Below are 15,705 nucleotides of genomic sequence, written 5' to 3' on the forward strand. Positions count from 1 at the left end.
GGAAGATGGACCTGGACCTGAAGGATAATATGGAGGAACAGTTTTCAAGCTTTCTTTGATTTTCTTTTGTTTTTTCTTCTGTCTTCTTGCTGTCCTGCGTCAAGAGGGGGACTTCTGCACAGGAGCCCAAACAAACAGTCAGATCAGGAGGAAAATGAGAAGCTTGCACATCATTTTCAATAAATAAGGCTTGTGTACATTTTCATCTCCCCACTTTCTTTTTTTTTTTTTTTCTCCTGGCCTTTGGTGTTTGTGTATATGTGATTCCAGAGTGTGTGCAATCACTGATCTGTGTACAGAGAAATGCACAACACTGTCACTGGTCCTGATGGGTGAAATAGCCTTGAATTTCATACCTTTATCTCACCTGGTGCTCACCAAGTCACCCAGCTGGTAGACTCAGAACTTGCCTCTCTTAAAAGTTCAAAATAATCTTTTTGTTGCACTTAGGATCCAAAGCACTTAAGTTATCCCTCCAAGCTAAATCTGTATTCTCCATTTACTCTACATGTAAACCCAAATAAGACTTTAGTTCCAGCAGATGTTCTCACCTTGAATCTGTAAGAATTGAAAGTAACAACATGGTTCAACATCCAGCTTCTTCTCAGCTCTGAAGGTTTTGGAAATAATATTATGTAAAGATGTAATTTCTCATTATTTTGGTCTAATGGGGTGAATTTGACAAATCGTGTGTTTGTATGTCTGCCAAATGCACATAATGCTCTGGCCATGCCTCTAACTCACGTTTTGTCTCTGTGAGTCTGTGTGTAAAGCTCCATCATTGTACATTAACATTTCATCTACTATATATCTGCCTGTGTTTCAACTGACAATTCAATAGTAAAACTTCCAAACGGAAGAATAGGATACCCTCTTAATAGATAAAAATGTAATTAAACAAATTCAGGATGTTTGTAGAGCATTTAGACACATGATTAAACCAATTACTGCAGTTTTTAACTGATTATGTGATCATACATATGAATATATTACATTGTTATACCTATTTATATGGTATATGATGTCATTACTCAACATCCATATTACATTGTCAGTTAAAAAGTGTCATGATCATGGTTAAAAAATACATCAGCTACCAATTTATAGATAGATCTCATTAGATTTTGAAACGCTATTACAATATTTGTCAGTTGTGACACCCCATGTCTCCCTTTTTGTCTTGCATCCAGTCCCTCCTGATCAGTTGGTCCAGCTACACAGGAGGAGGAGGGTGATGTCATTGATAAGTTTGCAAGCTGCATCAGGTTTCATGTCATTTGTTTATTTGGCAGGACACTTCAGTCTGTGTACTTATCCACTCTTGTGTCTGTGATTGAATCGTCATTAAGATCTTACACCTCTTGCTGCTTCTGGGATGAGATCAAACACCCCAAAAACAAGGAAAATGTACAGAAATAGTCCTAACAGTCAAGAACAAAGGAAAAATACAACATGCTGGTGGGTGATTTTAAATCGAAAATGTATATTGCTTTCGTCAACTCACTGATTCTTCCACCTGTTACTGTCCAGGGCCGGATGATTCTCAGTCTTGTGCTTCTTCCTCACTCTCATCTTCCACTGTCTTCTTATCTCACATTGCACCACTCTTTGCACCTCCCTCATTTGGACCACTATGACTCTTTCCATCACCCATGCAGACGTCCACTAACTCTTCCTAGCTTAAAAAAACTAAACTGTCATATATTTGACAAAAGGGAGTGAGAGACTCTGTAAACCCCTTTCCATTCGTTCATGCATATGTGTATAAGGACACATGGGTCTATATAAATAATATGCCGTGCATTCTGTACAGCTAAAGTTAAGCACGTGTATGCAGAGTGAGCCGCTTGTGTAACAGAAAATCGGTGAGTTGGTTCAAACAAATGTTTTATGTTGTAGAGAGTAATGTTTGCATGGTGTACCCCATCAGATGTGCTTTATTTATTAAATTTGTGTTTAAAAGGAAAAAGTGCAAATAAAATTGACATAAATAAAAAAAAAAAAAAAGATTTTTCATGACGCGCCAGCTTGTCCTGTCACAGTTGAACCAATCTGTACAACAGTGGAAGTCGCTTTGCTGTTGGGTGCATCGTCATCCAGCTCAGTATTAGCAGTTTTTGCTTTTGTGCCATGTTGATAGTGTCTTCTGGTCAGTCCACTGCTTTGGTCCAGACTGAAATATTTTGACAACTCTTGGATTTTGTAGAGACATTTATGTTCCCTGGATGTGGCGTTCCCTTGGCTTTTCCTCTAGCGCCACCATGAAGTTGAAAGTTACATAATTATGTCAGTGGATCATTATAACTTGCATTAATGTGCAGGCAGCATTTTACTGTTTTATTACTGCTGTATTTTACACATTGTGTAATATTTTATAAGCTCATCATATGTTTTGTATGTAATATCTTCATTTGTTAAAGAACTAGTAACTATAGCTGTTGGAATTATGCATTGGAGAACAAAGTATATTTCCCTCTGAATTGTAGTGGAGTAGATGAAGAATAACACGGAAATACACAATTAGCTTCAATTAGTTTTGAAGTACAGTACTTGAGTAAATGTACTTAGTTACTCCCTGATACTGGTTATCTCCAAATCTTGTTTGCATTGTTGCCTTGAACAGAATTCATCTCCCTTTACTTTAACCTTTACTGCCTTTGAGAATCTGAGATAAGAAGGAAAAAAGAATCAGCTCTGATGCATTGTTTCGCTCTCATCCTTGGAGAGTTGTGTTAAATGTACGTGTGTAACCATTATGTATCCTGCAGCAGGTTGCTGCTGGATGCAGTGACCTGTGTGCTGATGTGCTGAGGCTTCAGCTCCAGGTCTGGGCAAACCCTCTGAGTATTTAACTCTGCAGGCTGTTATCTCATCCCAGAGCAGGCTGAAGACATGATGCAGCCCGAGGCAGGCAGGCAGCCGAGGGCCTGACTGATTAATAAGTCAGAGTCCAGAGGTCCTACACTCCTGGGCATCCTCTCTTCTTTCACAGGAGCCTGGTTGTTGCAGCATCTCCACATTGCTCAAAGGGCAGCACAGCAAGGAGGGAGGAATACGGGGGGGTGGGGGGAGGTGTATAGTCCTTACTATGATCACCTGAGGCTTTACACATGAAGATATCTGCCTCACATCAACTTGCTGCTTTCTGTGTGTCTACGATATTCCCCTGTTTTCCTGAAAACAAGAGAAAAGGAGTAAAAAAAAAGCCTAATGACTTTGTAGCAGGCGTGAAAAGAAAGGGGGAAAAGTCAACCTCCAGCAGAAGGCCTTTGTGCAATCAGATAGCCACGTTCTGGGAGGAGGGAGGCCGGCCGGGACACACTATACACCATTAGCATCTGCAAAGGCCGTCACATTGACTAATAGCCAGCGCCACAACGGCACAGTGGTTCAGTTTGTGTTCTCCCTCAATCCCCTTTATGCTGGTGACACAAAAGCAGCCGGACCAGACCTGTCAAATGTGCCACGGCAGCAGACGTGCACAAAGCTTCATTTCTAGTCTTTCTTAAGAAAAAGAAAGGGCCAATCTTGTTGCTTCATTTTTTTAATCCCCCACCTCATCACACAGACAGATTTGGGGTTTTTGGCGGGGGAGGCGTGGCCGGTCGGTATATGATGAAAACCTTGAATAAGTCTTAGAAAAGAGCAATAAATTGTGGGGATGGGCGTTTTTTGGCAATAGCAGCAGTGTAAGCATTTGTTTGCCTTCTTGTTGGCGGCACCGGCTTTGTGTTCCGCTTTGTGTTCGTGTTTCTGTCTCCTCTGTGATCGAGCTGCAGGTTGAGGTTCTGGGAGAGGCAGAGATTTTTGGAAGTAGATTAACACACATGGCCTTCCTGCCCGGCACCAAACCGCTGCTTTAAAGCATCCTCAGGTGGACATTAACCAAAACGATACTGGTTCCACCTCGTTGGTTTTCTATGTGTCGAACCATAAAGTCATTTACAAGTGCATGATGAGTGTAGATTCAGAAAACATGTAGATCGCGCTCTGTTTGCTTACAAAGACATACTGAAGACCTTTTCACAATCAGGTTCTTACTCCGAGCAGTTGGATCCTGCGTGAACACAGAATATTCTTCCAAAGTTTGAACAGTTTTGATTGTTTCACATTAGAGATGTTATGAATTTTTTTGTTTCATCTGACCTCTTCTCGCTGATTTGAGTGGGTGGGACTAATGACGATATGTACAGTATAGTATTTCTGTGCACCAGTCAGGATTTAACAATATTTTAATGACACTGTCATGTGTAATCTCACTGTGTGTGTAATATCAGATGCATGGGCAGTAAGCCTGTGTGCTTGCTATTGTCACTGTCCTGTTGAAACCATGTACTGTATCTCCAAAACATTAACTTTTCATAAGAAGAACAGTGGTGTTTTCAGTTTTGTGTTAATTAATTTTTCTAATAATCCAAATGGTTTTCAAATGGTTTGTTTATCTCAGGAATTGGGTGAAATTTCTCAACCCATAGAAATTCACAATCACCAGATATGTAGAGCATACAACACTATGACGTTATGTTTTTTTTAATCTTTGGTATGCAGCCAGCACTGAGCCTCCATGACGCACCTATGTGTTTTGTTAAATATAACAGTAAAACAAAATACTGACAGCACACAAGATACTCAGTCAGACTCTCAGGACACAAGAGACATTGTACAACCTTTGAAAAGACATGATCACAATTACATGAGAGACTCTTGTTTGTCTTCCTGTACATGAGAGACTTTGTATAATATTTGAGGAGATGCTATAACACCTAGAGGACAATGATTTGGCCTACGAGGGTCACTTATCAGCACTTCAGTCAACAAGAGCAGATAAACACAGTGGATGTAAATCTAACACTTTGCGCCCTGGGAGACAAACTAACACCGTTGAGTCACCACTGATGAATCTTATCAGAGGCTTGTTGAAGCAACAGGCTTCCTTCTCCGTTTCAGCCAACAAAACCCTCTACTGTCCCCGGGGCCCGCTGCTTTCTGCCCTGCAGAGAATAGCGTCACAATTGGCCTTTGTGTTCATTATGTTGGAGGCATCTTCCCATTGCACTGTGGGGTCCATTCCAATGCTGAATTAGGCCCATGGGGATTTTAGCCAAGTCACAGAGGTCAGTGACCTTCCTTGTCATACCACCAACACACACACACACATATATACAGAGAGCCCTGTTCTTACTCTGTGTGAGCTATAAATTATGCCAGTACTCAGTGCTTAAATTTTAGGAACTGAAGGAGGCTCGACCGTGTGAATCCTACAGTGGTCCTGTATCTATATATAGATGTGTGCGTGCGTGCGTGCGTGCGTGCGTGTGTTTGTGTGTGGGGGACTTAGCCACTGTTTCCACAGGGGTGGCAGGGCGGAGGATGACCGCATGTTCTCAGCATTCAAATGTGACGTCCACCCTGAAAGAATCCATAAAATGACCTCATCGTCTCTCACGGCGCAGGACGTCATAAATGAATCAGGGCATTGTGGAGGGAAACAGTCTCCATTAATAAATCCCTGATGGTCTGTATGTCTATATTTTCCCACTAATCCCTCCAGATGCAGGGTGTCCGCTCACACCACAGGGTCACCCTCTACACAAGAGATAAAAAAACAAAAACAAACAGAGGCAGGACTGTCATCTCACCGCTGCTCAGAAAAATCACATTTAAGATTCACCCTCACATCACAATCATTGTTTGGTTAATGTGAACAACCAAAACCTGCACGAGGGATCTGTTGTTGCTACCAGCACCACTGAATTGGATCCTAATATGTACCCTAGAAATTTGACTTTAATACACAAAGAATGGACCTTGCATAGTGTGTGCAGATTCCAGCCAAAAAAATGTTTCAATCTGCTGAACATCTCCCTCAAACTGAGATATTGTCCTACTTTTGAGCTTCAGACGCAGACACTGTGTGCAGGATCCTCTCTACGTCATTTTTCCCTTTATATAGTTTTGCTGACAAACCTGGTCCTCAAAAATTTTATGCCAATGAGCAGGAAGTATTTTTTTATAAGGCTTAAATCAGAATTTATTAGTGATGCCCCAACAATAACTAAATCTGGCAACATTTTCCCGCCATCTTAACTATGCCAACACCAGCATAGAAAACAACAAAACCAAGTGGCTGATTTGATTAGAATTCGGATTAACACTTCAATTTTGTTATTAATAATGTAACTGAAATGTGTTGGAAAACATGCATTCATTACTCTGTGGTAATGTCATAAAGTACTGATAATCAGATGTTGGTTACATCCCACACACATCAGATTTATATAGAACTGAGACTGTGACTTGTAGAGGAATTCAAATTAAATCATACCCGCCTCCACAAGATGGCGGTTAAAGTGTGACTGAATAGTAAAAAGCTGAAACAGTGGGCGAAGAAATAAAAGGCGTGTGTGTGTGTGTGTGTGTGTGTGTGTGTGTGTGTGTGTGTGTGTGTGTGTGTGTGTGTGTGTGTGTGTGTGTGTGTGTGTGTGTATGTATGTGTGTTTGTGTGTGTGTGTAACAACAGAGGGTTGGGAACTTTCCTGGGCAGAATGGAGATATGCAAAGTTGCCATGGAAAAACTGATCGTCGCACAAACTGTTTCTTAATCAAGTGGAGGTCTTAGTGAGAGGGAGGGACTCTGAGCTTTTAGCACAAGAAGCGGCTCTGGGTTTGCATGGACTTAGTGGGATTATGTGAGCATTCATGGCAACCAGTGAGGCCAGCAGGTGAGGTCTGGGCTCTGCTGCCTTAGGCTTTAGGTAAACAGAGAGGAGGGTTGCCAAATCCTGGCTGTGTTGCCAGGCTGAAATTGTATCTGTCCACACCACTTACGTCAGTCAGGCTGATCTGCCTCCTCCTGCAGAGCTGTGGGGACAGGGGCCTGCACTTGTTGCCGGATGGGGGACACTGAGGACCGGCTTTCATCATCTAAGTGCCGCAGTGAGGCCAGACCAAAAACGGTCTGGTGACATTACTTGACTGGCCATCAATAGTATCTTAGCAGGCACTAAAACCAAAAGCAAACAGGCACTGTGGCTGAGTGTGAATGTTTGTGGCGAGGCTCCGTAGCGTTAGCAGCATCGTGTGTTACAGCAGAGCAGAAATGACAACACTCTTGGTAAAGTGATCAAGTTTGTGAGCTTTTGTCTCTTTTCAAGAAATGCTGATCTGCTTTTCACCCAGCTTATACTTTTAATTAGATTTGCATTTTCAAACAGGCCTGTTTTACATGTTTTCTGGGAGTTAAACAGCAAAACAGGCTTATGTTACATGAATAGTTCAGTGTTTTCCCATAGTGCTTTAACCTGCCTGACATCACAATGGATTAAGACAAGAGAATTGCCACGATACATATTCAGTGTTGTCAGGAATTCTTGCACATTAGTTTAACTCACACAAAAAGTTTTTTTTTTTCACATGACCTTTGCACAAATAAGAGTTGAAAATAAGATTAGAAGAGATTTAAGAAAATAGTGATCTGAATGAAGACGAGCCCTAAGAAGGTGAAGTTTATGAAAATCAGCAGGATGCGTTATCCAGAGAACATTTTGTCCCGATTTACTGATGTAGATATGAAACACACAAGGAAGATGGACGAATGGCCGAATGAATCCTGAAACAAAAATGCTGTCTTTATCACTAGGCCGCTCTCCAGGAATAAACTGTCTTTGTCTCTGAGTCTACTTTGCGTGACACCGTTCCAATAACTCTGGTCACACACTTTTGTCATTTGTATGATTTAAAATGCAAACTTGTAAGCTTTTGTGGCATTCATTGTTCACCCGTACATATTTTAAAGCTAAACAAAACTTTTAAAGTGAAATCCATCTCTGCCGTCTCCTATCATGCCGTCGTTGTGCTCCCTCCTCCGCTGCAGCCTGTCTGTTTGTTCACCTGCTGGTCAGTCGCGTCCAGGCTGAAAGGCCATCGCTTCGCCCTGCTGACCTCCTGACCTCCTGCAGCCTCCACACGCCTCCTCTCTGCACCAGCAAATATCGTCTGTCAGTCAGGCAGGATTTCTCTGCTGCCCACTGACTGTTTGACTGTTGCCAGAGAACAGTTTTACCACCAGTGGACAACAGCAACAGCAGGCCAGGGCATGCCTCTGTGTGTGTGTGTGTGTGTGTGTGTGTGTGTGTGTGGGTGTGTGTGTGTGTGTGTGTGTGTGTGTGGGGCTGTATTTTATCATTATTATCAACTCTTTAATAGTATTGTGTGTGTATGTGCCTGGGGATGTGCATCACTTTTATCAGTTTATATCTACAGTTTGCACTTGTACATGTGTTTTGGAGTTTGAGTGTGTGCTGCACCAACTTTAAACCCTGGATAAAAGTGTGGTTTAACTTTCATTGTTCACCTTAGTATGTGACAATTTTAAGTGTAAAATTGAGTTCAAATTCAAATCTGGATTTATTGTTCTGGGACCAGTTCAACTAAACTATGTATAAGCCATATTTTACATTAATCTATTTCAGTGTTTCCATACTAGATAAGCAACAAATCAAATCAACAAATCAAATCATTTATACATACTTGAGAAAATTAAAATAAATTGTGGTTGGCAGTTAAACAGCTATTTGAAAAACAGGTACAACAAAAAAAAAAGAATGAAATCTTTTTACATATACATTTTTTGCCTAATTTCCCAAAATATAACAGTTTTGTGGGGACCAAAAATGCTGGAATTAGATTAGGATAAGGGTTAGCTGTTCAGTTCTGATGGTTAAAGTTAAGGTAAAGGCCTAGGGAATGCTTTATGTCAATGATGGGTCCCCACAAATATAGTAAAACAAAGATCTGTCGGTGTGTGTGTGTGTGTGTGTGTGTGTGTGTGTGTGTGTGTGTGTGTGTGTGTGTGTGTGTGTGTGAGCCTGGGTGCTCAGGAATGTTTGCTCTGCCAACACTCAGTGACTGTGGACGTCGTCGTCTCTCCAGCCTGGAGTGAAACAGACACTCTGCAGCCTTTTATCAGCCGGACATGGCCCGTCCCTGTAAGAGGAGGAAGGTAAATAATGGTTGGACTTTAATAGGTGGATAATGTGGTCACAGGGCACATGTCTGACTGTCCCTGAGCAAACACGGCCATAGCAGCCTACACACACACACACACACACACACACACACACACACATACAGGCCAATAGCCCCCCCTTAAAAAAGAAGATATAAAGAATGTAAAGAAGAAATGTGGACTTTAAGTCTTTTATCTCACACTCCCTTAAGCGAAGTCCAGCAGGTTTCAGTGCTCTGTACGGATTTAAGGATCTCTCATGTGTTCACTCTTTCAGCAACAACATGCACAAACACTCACAGCACTTTCATACTGTAAGTCTTTTTTGCTGACGTCTGATGAACCAATGATACAAAGTTTAAATGAATCATCTTGCGCTGTATTTTTTTTTCTCTTTGCAATTCCCATCTCCAAATCAGCAAAAGGTTTCACCAGGAAATCACTGCAGCGTTTTCGCAGAATAAAGGTAAAACTTCAAACAGTTTTTCTTTTTAAAGTGAGTTCTCTTTATTCACTTCACATCTGTTTTCTTGTCCTCTGTTGTTAAACTGTGTTCCCCTCTTTTTGTTTTTCTAATTCACCTGGTTATTGTTCAGCCACTAAATAACATAAACAATGCATGTAATACAACTGGTCATTTGAAAAATAGACCATCCATAACTGAGCATCCTGAAAATGGGGGCAGTTAAAGTGGCAATAAATATGAAAGGAAACCATCCATATCTGTGTATCACATGTTAAATTTGTCTTTTGTGTCATCATCACCGTCCTCTCATCTTTTTCCTCCTCCTGCCTCCTTCTTGAACTCCCTCTACTGCATCAGATGTTCACCTGCCACCCCCCTGAGATGCTCGAAACAGTCCCACTCATGAACTCAAAGCTCACACACACACACACACACACACACACACACACACACACACACACACACACACTCATCATCATCATCATCATCATCATCAACATCATCATCATCATCATCGTCATCATCATCATAAGTGTCATAATCCTCTCATACTACATCCAGCGCAACATACACTTATCTTCACAGAGAAACACACACACACACTCATACATTTAAACACTCACAGCACACACATGCTCCCTGAAGTCTCCAGAGGCCAATTAAGATAGTCTACCTACCTTGGGGCATGTACTACAACCCCCCCAGCCCCCCTTGAGTCACCTCCGAGGACTACCTCCTCTTCCTCCTCCCCCCTTAGACCCTTTGACCCCTGACACACGACCTCTGTGCTGAATGAGTACACACAGGAGCGTCAGTGCAAGACCCCCGGCCATTTCTGCTCCACCATGACACACACACACACACACACACACGCACACAAACCCTCTGGCTATGCACACTGAACTGAGCAGTAAAAGAGGTATGGGCCACTGGTCATATACAAGGCTTCTCACTTCACTGCCTCCTAACTGCACACACACACACACACACACACACACACACACACATACACACACACAGCTGGGAGGTGAGGGGTTAGTTGTGGGTCGCAGGTTAATACAGTCCAAATGGACAGGACAGCTGCGGGATGCAGGGGGCGCTGTAGAGACGAGGAGCACCTGAGTTAGTTCAGTTCCTAAAAGTTCTTTTTTAGCACTGATGGTCATTTTCACAAAATTTGTAACTGCTTTATCAATCTTCTCCATCAATAATGATGAGTAACTGAAGAGAAAGACCGAATGAGGAAGGAAGCCAGGAAGGAAAGAAAGAAAGAAAGAAAGAAAGGATGAATGGAATGTAATCATTAGCAAATGACACACTTACATCATCATATTATTTCCACTAGAGAATTATAATGAAACAGTTGAAGTCAAAAGTCAGAAAGAAAGAAAGAAAGAAAGAATGTTTGGGACACAAACTCATAAAATATGAAGATCCCATAAAGAAATAGCACTTACACATTTATTATGTGATATAGTAATACACTACAATTTTTGTTGACAAAATGTAAACCTGTTTCCTTAACCTAGATCAAAAATCACCAATCTGCAATACACAAATCAGTAGATGTTGTCATTATATGAGACATACAGTATATATGAAAAACATATTTTCCCAAGAAGTACTGGCTCGGCCATGCAGACTATAATCGTTGCCTCCAACCGCAGTGCAATGGAGGTGAATAGAAAAAGTACATTTGAAAAATTCAACAGCATGTTCTGTGGATCATTGTAATTTAATATATATTTAATATATCTTAATAGGTTCAACTTTTTTTAACCTACACTGTTTTATACATGTGTGTGTGTATTTTTAGAGATCTATATTTTGCAAGTGAGTGGTTTAAGAGTAAATGATCTAAAGAAACAAATGCAGCTGTGAGTTTTTCTCTCCTAACACCTGATGCTGAAATGGAATTCTTCATATTATAACTGCAGCTGTTTCACCCTCTGATCACCTTTGCACCAAATCCAACACAATGCCTTCAGGTCTGAGACAAAATGCGAATTGTTGCGATCCCGTGGTCAGTGTATGAGGACATCAAAGGGATCAGCTCAGTGGTGGCATCACTGGGAGGATAAAACCAGAGCCAGCCAACAAAACTAAGCCTAACCTGAAAGGCAGGCAGGCCCAGTAATACGGGATCATCCCTGGTGTAATTCCTCCCTCCTGGCCCCCAACAAAGAGACCTGGGACAAGAGCTGCATGTCTGGGGGAGGGGAGGGGGTTTCAGGGAAGGTCCGGTGGTCCGACAGTGACTGACCAGGTCGCCATGCCAACAGCATACACGCACATATACACACACACACACACAAACAACCTCCTGCAACAGTCCGGAGCCCTCTTGCCCTTATTCATCCCCTCCATATTCTAATCAGCCATCCTGGGCCTCACATTGTGTGTGGACGTGTCCAAACATGGCGGGAGATCAGAGGTCAGCCTGGCCACTGACCTTGGCCCCTGGCGGCCCCTTCAGAGGCCCAGTAAAGGGGGGAGTTGCTGGATGTGGGTGGTGTCAAACCATGGCTCTGTCCTTCTGCGGCAAGTCCGGTTCCTAATCGGCTCAGAGGCCAGTCGAAGGCCGGAGACCAGTCGGTATTGTCCAGCTGCGTCTGAAAGCCCTGACGCTGAAAGACCGGGGCAGAACAGGGTCAGACTGGCCGCAGCGCTCTGTTGCCTTTCAAATGCCATCGATACCCTCCTTCACTCTGGCCAGCTCTGCATGGCGGGCACCCAGCCATGGACGCCCTCTGCTTTGACAGTCACCAGAGGATGACACAGCTGTAGGTAAAAGCATCAGCCACTCACATGAAATGTCAAAGTGGACTTTTACACGCATTACCAATCTTTTTTACCAATCATACGTTAATTCAAAGGTGCATTCCTCTTCTTTGAGTGTACTTCCTTCTTTCTTTCCTTTCTGCCTTCCATGTGCGACTCAGAAACTGATTTGGTGCTGCTGTTTTGCTAGCTGTCCTAATGGTGTCGTATCAAGCATCAAAGTGTTTTTATTGTGCTGTTTAATACATTATTTCATATTCAGATACTGTACAACTAAAGGAAATTGGAGCATGTTTTATTCCAGTGTAAATGAAAAGAACTCTATCAGGTCTGTCTCTGTCACTTACCTCACTTACTTTCCTTGGTTCCAGAGAGTTCAAATTTAGGACGCCAACTTAGGACAACCATTTCCATTAAAACATGCTTCACCTTCATTTGTAAAGACTATAAATTTAGTAAAGAAAGCTAATTCTGGTGGTCCACAGGCGGTGTAAGTTTGCCAAGGAAAGTTTATTTCTAACTCTGTAGGAGAAGAACCACATGTTCCAAAAATCTGAAATCTGCAGGTGGGGATGACAAGGGTTTCAGGGGTATTATCTAGGTTAGCTGGATACACACACACGCACGTGCACACACACACACACACACACACACACACACACACACACACACACACACACACACACACACACACGCACACTCCACACTGCCTCCACTTGTTGACTCGGGACTCAATTAGCAGCTGATAAAAAGATGTTGCCAGACTCCTGATTCACTTCCACTCACACAGCTGCTGATGTCCTCAGGTCGCCCTCAGAGACTGACCCACACACACGTTAATTCTATTATAGCCGTCTGCCAGACTAATTTCATCAAGCATCTCTTGCTAACTTACACACACTAATCACATTTTCAGCAAAACTAATACTGATCAATGAGGTGGGCAGGGAGATGAAGTGGTGTGGGAGCACGTGGGGCCACTGAAGTGACACAAACCTCTCTTTAAGGCACATTCTTCAGGACCAGAGAGGGAAAAACGTGTCATTTTTCTGAGGAGTGCTAAATTCTCTGTTGCCGAACTCTTTGTCAACTTTGTGATGAATGTTTTGGGCTCCATAGAGGCCAAGAGAGCTGAGTTTGTTCACAAGGGTTATGGTGTCATTAATGACCTTAATGGATATTGTTATTTACTTTACAGAAACATCTCAAAATGAATTCAAGGCAACAAGGACTTTGATAGCAGGTGTACATAGTGAGATATTTTCATATTCGCAGTTCAAAAAATGAAAATTGGAGTCCCTATACAACTTGGGTCTTAAGTATTGGATTCATTCTTGACTTTGGAAATAGTAGTTGTACAAAATAAGGTTAACTCGAGGTCCACTTACTAGCTTTTTCCAGAGCTGTCATCCAGAAGGTAATACATGATCATTTACATTTACATTTATTCATTTAGCAGACACTTTTATCCAAAGCGACTTTCAAATGAGGGACAACAGTAAAGCTCCCGTGCAGCAGGAGACCTTGGTGCAAATACAAAGTAGCACATCTATTCAATAGATCAGTGAGTTGTGATTATTTTGTCAAACCTTATCTTCGTAGTTTTCGTCATCATTTCAAGCTGTTCTCATATATTTGTACTCACCAAAGTAATTGCTGAACTCTAGAAACATAGGGAAATTTATACATTGAAATATGAAAAAAACAAAAACCTAATCAGACAGATGACCAAACAGGCTTTAAGGAAACAAACAGGTAACAAGCTAATCTAAAATACTTTATAAAGAGATGAAATGAAAAGTGAGTGCACCCAAAATGTTGAATTTTGCGCTGGAAAACTGTATGCGCACGCAACAAGTATGTAAGGCAGGTTAAAGTTGAACAAAGAAATCTGTTCGTAAACTGTGATGGACTTTTACAATGGACAGTTTGAATAGTAATTTTACTGTTTGTTCTTTTTCTTCCAGTTAAAGTTGGATAACATAGAAAGTTTTATTGTTTCTGTCATCGTCTGATCACTCGGATTTCTTGCTCGGATCTCAGCAATGAACTTGCAGACTACAATGTTGTTATCACTAAGAGAAATTATTTCCAAAGCTACAAAAATGGCACCCAAGTTGAATGAAACTGGAATGTCCCTTTAATAAGTAGACTCCCAGTCACCCGTCACCCACCCTCTCTACTGCTGTACCAACACATCACAGGTTGTCCACTCTTTGATACAAGATGGTGACACTGACACTGCAGCATGTCTAAGGAGAGTACCATTGCATCTAAGTGGGTGTGTTTTAATGAAGTGGGCTATAAGTCCTCTTCAAACACACTCTCACAGCATATGTGACATCCCAGACTCCTCAGCTCTCATCGCCTTTCAGGCTAATAGCACCTGCCAGTGGAGCCGTCTCTTCTCCTCTCACAGCCAAGTGAAGGCGAGCAATTAAATCCAATTGGAGCTTACAGCAATGCTGGGACATGGGCCCCAGGAGGCCCTGGTGGTCCGGACATTTAATCATCATCTGACCTAGTTGCTAGTTCTGATAAATGGGCTTGGGGAGGGAAAGCATTGGCCGGTCATTAATCTACACTCAGATGGGGACAAGCACACACAGTTGCCGCCAAGTTAATTGGCCACTTATTTTAGCACGAGCGGGAGGCTAAGGCAAGATGGAGATGGATGTTCCTCCGTTGATCCATAATACGGCCCTCCGGGGTACTAATACAAGCAAAACAAACAGAATAGGAGGAGGAAGTGAGGAGGATAAGAGGAACAGAATGAGAGAGAGGGGCAATGTCTCTGAGGAGATCTGAGGGTTTTCCACAACTCCACGGGTCATGAAAATTCAGTCCAGGATGGATTAAAAGAGGCCAGGTTGACTTGAACTCCAGAGGACAACTGGCTTCCTGTTTAAATTTGACAATCAGTCTTACATAAAGTCTTACGTAAGATAGATGTACTTCTTAAAACTCGTTATGTCATGAAGAAAAAATGCTGAATTGCAAGAATGCGCTCAAATCTCTTATCTATCTTATCTCTTCCACTCCTGTGTGTCCTCTCTGCCTGGCCGTCCAATCGGATTGTAGTGAGGGTCAGCAGTCGTCCAGGTGGCTGCCCGCCTGATGGATGATGGGAACAGGGGGGGCTGACCCAGTCGTGATAAGGACCCTATCTTGACAGGGGCTTCCTCTCCAAGCCTGAGCTCAGTCACACAGTGTCGACAGAGAGAGATGAATGTGTGGTTAGGTGGATGGATGAATGGATGGATGGATGGATGAGGGGGAGACAGACATTTGGGTGTCTTCTGGAACAAGGCACCACTTGTCCTACTGTGTTATCAGTTCACCTCCTGACCCCTTTATGTGTATTTTGCTGTGTTCTCAGTCGGTCCACCACTTTGGTCCGGACTGAAATATCTCAATAACTGTTGGATGGATTGCCATTAAATGTTGTTTC

The sequence above is a fragment of the Seriola lalandi genome, unplaced genomic scaffold (genome assembly GCF_002814215.2).
Source record: "Seriola lalandi dorsalis isolate HSWRI2012SDOR001 ecotype SW California unplaced genomic scaffold, Sedor1 jcf7180002053619, whole genome shotgun sequence".
Taxonomy (NCBI): domain Eukaryota; kingdom Metazoa; phylum Chordata; class Actinopteri; order Carangiformes; family Carangidae; genus Seriola; species Seriola lalandi.